This window comes from Humulus lupulus, chromosome 3 (assembly GCF_963169125.1).
Source record: "Humulus lupulus chromosome 3, drHumLupu1.1, whole genome shotgun sequence".
Classification (NCBI taxonomy): Eukaryota; Viridiplantae; Streptophyta; class Magnoliopsida; order Rosales; family Cannabaceae; genus Humulus; species Humulus lupulus.
This window is the reverse complement of record NC_084795.1, coordinates 222,383,754-222,391,356: the sequence shown is the minus strand read 5'-3', so window position 1 is coordinate 222,391,356 and position 7,603 is coordinate 222,383,754. Positions and strand designations below refer to the sequence as shown.

The following is a 7,603-nucleotide window of genomic DNA, read 5'->3' as shown; positions in this document are numbered from 1 at the left end:
CAGCTTCGGAGAGGTCTGAGGCAATTTGGACATACCGTCGCCCGTAAGAGGTCACCATGCGACTGACCCAGGGCACCCCTTCGAAGTCAAGGGTACCTGGCTGGGTAAGGATAGACGACCCGCTCGCCGAAACAGGATGGGGCGCAGGAAAATTGGAAAAAGGAACCCCCGGTAGATCAGAAGGGGGTGCAGGAAGATTGGGAAAGTAAGCCCCCGATGGACCAGGGTCGAGGGGAGCCTGAGGAAAAGCATCAAAGTCTGCGAGGTCGGGGCAAACAAAATGCCCCAGTATGGCATGTTGATCTTGGGATTGGGAAGCCATGTCTGAGTTGAAAGGGACAAAGGGAAGACATCCCCTGGGAGGCGAGGATAGCTGGTAAGGTCGCTCGTGTCCAAGGGAGACTTCCTCTGGCACATCCTCAGCCTCACCTTAACCTGGGCAAGGCTCAGCTAAAGTAGCCTTCATCCTCTTTGACCCAAGAATCGTCCACAGCAACCTGGGATCTGAAACTGGGGACAGCCTGTGAAGGTTAATATTTTCCATAGTGAATACGTACGCAACCTTTTTCATGGCGGGGTCAGCGTTGATAAGACCATTCACGACGTCTGCTTCCGACCCAACAACTTCGGGTATGGTGAACTGCTCTGCATGATCCACACCATTGTCAACACAAACATAAGTTATAAAACAATAAGTTTCAACAAAAAGAAAAAAAGAGAAGAAAAGGTGGCTCGAGGTACTTACTGGGAACGAAACGGAAGTGCTCGCCAACAGAAAGAGGGCATTTCACGAAGAAAAAGTCCTGCTTCCAGGACCCTGGGTTGGACACTACACCGTTTATCAAAGGGACTTCATTGTTGGATTTTTGCAGGTAATAAAAGCCCTTGGATTTGGGAGAGGACATGAGATTGTACAGGAAGTGCACCTCTAGCGCCGTAAGAGCACGTTTGGAAAGTTCCGCAAACGCGATAAAGAGGCAGCTCAAGGTCAGCCAACTGTTGGGTGCCAGCTGAAGTGGAGCAAGGTCAAAGTAGTTGAGGACCGCAACGAAGAACGGGTGTAATGGGATGGTACCACCCGCCTTCAAGATATGCTCACTAAGGGCCACGAAGGGTCACCCTAAGGCTCGCTACATGGTCACTAAGGTCAGGAGGGGAAGGTGCTCTGTCTCCCCTCAACACTGACTCAATTTCGCTCTCTACTACCCAAATTTTATGCCTAAGTTCAGCCATGTGCTCAAGATGACGAATACGGGCATGCCTTAAGGTGTCATGGTCTTGGTAAGGGTTTTCCTCAGGGGACTCTGAGTCTGAAGACAAGTCAACAAACTCAACCCCTGGAGGAATGCCGAACAGACCGTCACATGCCATGAGACCTCGTCCCGAAAGCAAAAAGGATTCACGTATAAATGAGAGGATTGCTACAAATTACAAAGGAATGGGCTCAAAACTTCTCGGCACAAACACTCTAAATGACCCGCTACGGGGTGTGAATAAAGGGGCATGCCTCAAGGCTAACTCACGACGGGCTCAGACCAAAATACCCCATCCCGAGTGGTGCTAATGTGGACCCAATAAACATAAGGGAAAAAGAGAATATACCTCAAGCAGGAAAAATAAAACGCTGTCGTGGTCAAAAGGAAGTTGGGGGCCAAAAGTACCATCATGGTCAAAAAGTGCCAAATGGTCGAAAGTACGCGTCTGCAAAAATAAACAGAAAAGATTTGTTAGCCTCCAAATATATGAAGGGATATAGACATACCAAAAGTTAGCTCAAATATATATATATATATAAAAGGGAGAAAACTATAGCAAAAGTGAGGTTGTGGGGGATTGAAACCCTTACCTCTTGAAAGGAGCAAGGATCTAAATACCACTAAGCTAAGGAAGTAAGGTGTAAATAATAAGCTTTGCATGAAGGCCTATTTATAAGACTAAAAAAGAAGAGTCTACTAGAGCACCTAAAGGTCCTCTCCTAGACTGGGGGGCAAGTGTGGATGCTCAAAATTTCATGCTTGGGAAAGACCCAAAGTGCATACTCAAGTCCCTAAATGCCTAAATACAGGCCCCGCAGGGGCATCTCACGAGGGCCTCGCGCCCAGCCACCAGCCTCGCGAGGGGCACCTCGTGTGGGCCTCATGCCCAACCAACCCACCTTGCTAAAGGCGTCTCGTGAGGGAGGCCTCACGCGAGGCGAGCCAGCCGCCTTGTGAGGGGCGTCTTTCGAGGGCCATGCCTCGCTGAGAGCGTCTCGCGTGCCACAACTCCAGCGTGCCCAGCGGCCAGCAGCCTTGTGAGGGGCGTCTTGCGAGGGCCTCGCGCGCCTAGCTGCACCTCACTGAGGGCGTCTCGCGCGCCGCGTCTCGGTGTGCCCAGCAGCCCCGCAAGGGGCGTCTCGCGATGGCCTCGTGCCCCAGGCCACGTCTCGCTGAGGGTGTCTCGTACGTCACGTCTCGGCGTGCCCAGCAGCTTCGCCAAGGGCCTCGCGAGTGAGGCCTCGCATCAGGGGAGCCGCGCCACCAACGGCCTTGCGAGGGAGGCCCTGTGCCACGAGAGTCGCGCCTCCAAGGGCCTCACGAGGGGGCATCTCGCCTCGCACACGCAGGCATCTAGTGAGGCCACATCGTCTGGAGGCCCCAGGACCGTCTCGTACACCTATCACCTATGTTCGTGGGTGGCCTTGAAGTGCTTCTGGCATCTCGCGCCAAGGACCCGAGAGCCCCACCTCGCGCCACGATCTTTACACGCATAAAGTGTCTCACTCCCTATATCTCAATGCGATATCTCTTACGAAGACCTATGGAGACACCAATGCTTAGAAGCCCCAGTACGGGTCGAAAGGATCGTACTAGTACGATATTGTACGGAGTACGAGCTTTAGGACCCTGCATGCCCGATCCAAATGCTCATGCCAGACAAGTAGTGGGAGTACTAGGAGAGGGGACGTGGCGTGTATGCTTCTCACCAGATGTTAGAGACGACACCACCACCAGCACCAGTACGCCTGGTGCTTCACCTCTGACGCTCGTACTAAATGCGTAGTGGAAGCAACCCCACAGAATCTGACCATGTACGGGGACCAACACCACTACCCCTGATACCACTCACCTGACAGTGTACTTGCGTACTATCTGGTCCCCTGGACCACATTGTATTAGGAGCCATTAGAGCCCACTATAAAAGGAACTCCACTTCCATTTGGAAGGGGTTTGGAAAAAAATACTGTAGCACTAAACCATAAGAAATACAAAATTCAGTTCACCATTTTTCTTCTGCAAGTGTTCTTTAAGTTCCCAATTAGATCTTTAAGGCTTTTCCTTTGATAATCTCTACATTTCTATTTTTCTAACTTAACTTGGTTAGCGTGTTCTCACCGTCAACAATGTGCTATTGACACGTCATTGAGAAGAAAGAGGACCCTAGAACATGGTTTGTTATTTTGTGTAAATAACAGTAATACTAATGCAATGGTTTTTTTGTAAAGTTTAAAAAGCAAACCAAAAATCCAACATAAATATTAAGTGAATTTAATTTAATAAAATTATTAATTTCTCATTAAATCACAGTTGTCAGACTTGAGAAGTACTGAAGATCTTCGTTTAATCACACCAAGATGACAAAGATCTACTCATTTACTACAGTATGATGACAACATCACCCATTTGATTTCACAAAGGAACCCAATTGCAAAGTTTAAAACCCAAGGTAACAAGATGCACATGGCGGTGACTCAAGGAACAACTCAAAGACAACTTTTGTTACAAAGAAAAAATACTTAAAAAAATAGAAGACAAGGCATCATCAAGAGAGGACCATGCAATAAAGTTTATACAGCATGCTTTCAGATCAAAAAAATACAACAAAGAAGAACACTTTTGAACTATCCCTAAGTAAGAAGCCCACAAGAACCAAACATAAAGTTGATCCTAATTTTAAGTTTTCCACGAAGTCATTTCTACTCATTATGGTAAAACTCCTTCCAGATCTCAACTTAAATCTCACATTTGGCTGGTACAAATCACACGCAAAATGAATTAGATACAAAATTCTTGTCTCATATACAGGACAAACAATCAAAAGTTTTAAGACAATAATGCCTCTTAGGTTTACATGTCACTACAATATTACAAGTCTAAGAGAACAACAAACAACAACAATCAAAGAATTGAACAAAAATTAGTTCTGCAGTACATATTTGCAGAGAAGTTCAATATTACATGACAAAGAAATAAATAAAAAGAAAAAATACTCAATGAATCGCCTAAAAGAACATTATGTCCAACACAACCCTACAACAAAACATGAGCTTATGTGAAGTGTGAACTATGTCTAAAACAACATCTAAAAGATTACACTATTTCCTCTCTTTTTCTGGGGGAAACTTGTTAAAGCTATGAAGCATCAATAAAATTCTAAAGTTGAAAGGTGAAAGTCCAAAAAGTTCATATGCAGAAAAAATATAGGGCATAACAAAAAAACATACCTCAAAAGGTGCAAGACCAGGCAACCCATCCAAATTCATCACTAAAAATCCCATTATCAATCTGAACAGAGGCTCAGCAGCAGAATAGCTAATCATAGAAATAACAAAGCATATCAATCTCATTTCATTTTTGGTTGATCGGTGGACCAATATATTTTTATATGCTATGTATATTTCAATATTATGATTAATGCTTTTTTTTTATCAGTACACTCTTTACTAAAACTAATTATTGATGATAGTGGTTAGTCTAAGCAAAACCTAAAGATTTCAAACTTTGAGCAACTATGCCTGAACTCAGAAGAAAAAAAAACATGACCCAAATGATAGCCAATATTATTATACTATTGGACATATAACAACAACACACCTGCATGAATTAAAAAAGAAAATAATATATTAAATATATAATAATACCAATCTAAGCACTTATACTTGTAAGCAACAATAGACCTTTTTACAACAGAAGTAATGAATTAAAGAGGAAATGGATATTTGGGTTGGCCAGGTTGTTTTGGATATTCTTCAATTAATTTCTGGGGTGGATGGTGTTGATACATATTGGTTTTAGTCACCAAGCAATATGTCGGGAGATGCAGAGTATCAATAAGCAGACGCAAAAACCTGGACAATGTTTTTGCAGCTTAGGAGAAATTAATAGAGCTGAAAGTGCAAAGATATTCATCTTATTTTATTTACAAAAATAATGAAATTTGTACCTTCTCGTAGGAATATCAGGATAACCTCGACCCTGTAACAAAAATTAAAAGGTAATGACAACATATCTAAAGCCAGTTTAAGACTCATATGACAGGCACTCTTACCGTGATAACAATGCAACAGTTTTTGCTGCAGAATTGGTCATTTTCCAATCATTGGAACACTAGGCCAAAATCAAACAATACATGCTTAGTTGATAGAAATGCATCTAGTAATCCAAGCAACATGAATGGCCAAAGGTACCTGATTCTTTCTCCACATCAAGAATGTATTGGGCAACACTAACTACATCTGCAAGATAGAGTAAAGGAAAATTCTATCTATTTGAGCAAATTTATCATAAGATACATCCAAGAATTAAGAGTTTACATTGGCAAAGAAAACATTGTCAAATAGAGCTTCTAAGCATTAAGCTAAGTTATTATCTAAATTATGTTTCTCAAGGGTCTGGATACCTTTAACTTCTTCCACGTGAACAGGAATTGGGTGAGCCTGTAAGTAAACCAAAGGCAGAGATAGAACTCAAATACAGAGGAAGGAAGAAGATACATTCCAGAGCATACATATATATGTATATATTATAAATAAAATATATTTTTATCCTCCATTCTTACAGTGCTTGGCCTATTTATGCAATCAAGTATCTTTTGAGATTCTGAGAATCTAAGCCATCCCATCACAAACCTATAACAAGAATGAGAGAAAGTTAAAGATTGATGGGTAAGTACACCTAATGGATGCCTATAGTGATAACAAATTAACTGTGGAAAACATTAGATATATGGTAACAATCCGGGGGTGGGGTGGGGGTTAATGTAATGAGTAAAATTATTATTCATGAAATCTTGAGTACAATACATTTTAATGTCTACAATGAAGGTAATTAACATGAAAAGATAACATCAAATAACAGACCAAGAAATTGCATATCAAAATATAAAAATGATCAAGATTTTCCATTTCAAATATAATTAAAAATCAAAACATAAACTTATGCCATGACGCGAGCTCAGGTGCATACCCATTTCCAACAGACACCTGCAAAAAGCAGGAGCTGAATGTAGCGTAAAAAAGCAGCTCATGCATGCAGCCTAAGAAGTGTCGCTGAAACTACTTTTGAATGACTGAAAATTACCATGTCCCTTCTTTTGTTCGACTAACCATATGGAAATCCGAAATCTAAAACAAATAAGAGGCATAGTGTGCAAACAACATTTTAACTTAAAGAACAAGGTTCAAGAATTTATATGAAAAAGGGATAACGTAGATTAAACAAGAATTCAAAAATCACTATTATTTAACCCAAAAACTTGATATGTTCGTTAATGGAATGTATGAAGCCTACCCACCACATTTAAATTGTGTCTACTGCAGTGCATAAGGATGCTTATGTCATTGATTGCCCGGTCTACAACTGACTGGTCTGTATTGCAAAACTAAGCATTGAGCATAACTTCAAGAGCCCAATGAACATCAATTGAAAACAGTAATCAACATCTTCCAAAAAGGCAACTTCAGACTTTAAAAAGAATGGATTTTGCATCACATGAGATAGCAAGAATACTTTTGTAACCAACATCTGAACTGAAATTCAAGAAAAACTCACCTGAAAATACAGCTGGGTGCATGTAATAGATATCTCTTTTGGAACCATGTTTATTTTCTTGCATATAAATATCAGTAGATGTGAAAAAAAAAGTGATGGTTTACCACTACATCTGGGCGAACTTGGAGGCTTCTGCTCGCAGGGAAGAACGATGACGAAGGCTCGCGGGGATGGAGTTTCGGCGGTGTCTGGTCTTCCTGGTCCGGTGCTTGAATGGCGGCGACAATCGGTGGGTATCTGTTCGGGGTTGGCAGAGAGCAAACGAAAGAGAAAGGGAGAAAGGGAGAAAGGGATCGATTATGGAGGGAGAGAGAAAGAGATTTGGGGATTATATTTTTTTATTTACTTATTTTATAAATTAAATTTGATTATATTTGGGACCGTGTGAAATTTTTGGGGGGTGGGGAAAAATTAGGCGCCAAAATTAAGTCCCACATACACCTATACACTTATTTATCTATTATAATACTTTTTAAAAAGTGTTAAATTTTTGTGTTATGGAAATGGGTTTTTGTTGTAGTGCTAGTGATGTTAATTGGGTATTATTTTATTTATTTTCTATTAAATAAATTACATAATTGAGTCTACAAAAGGAATGCTAAGAGAGATTTGAAAACACAAGTTTCTGAGAACATCAGAAGGTCTATTAGGTTTTATATTCTATCTACTGCATAAGTCATTTTCTAAGCCTCAATATTTCTCTTCTATTCTTCTTCTCTTTGTATCTATCTCATGGGTTGAGAATGTCCCACCCTAGTCTAGGTGATTCCAAGGATACTTTGGAAGTCTGTGAT

At 41.4% G+C, this 7,603-nt stretch overlaps 1 pseudogene; it reads right to left on the bottom strand.

Moving 5' to 3' along the window:
- Window positions 1–430: 430 nt before the first annotated feature.
- On the bottom strand, window positions 431–6,873 carry LOC133825416 (meiotic recombination protein SPO11-1-like; annotated as a pseudogene).
- Window positions 6,874–7,603: the final 730 nt, after the last annotated feature.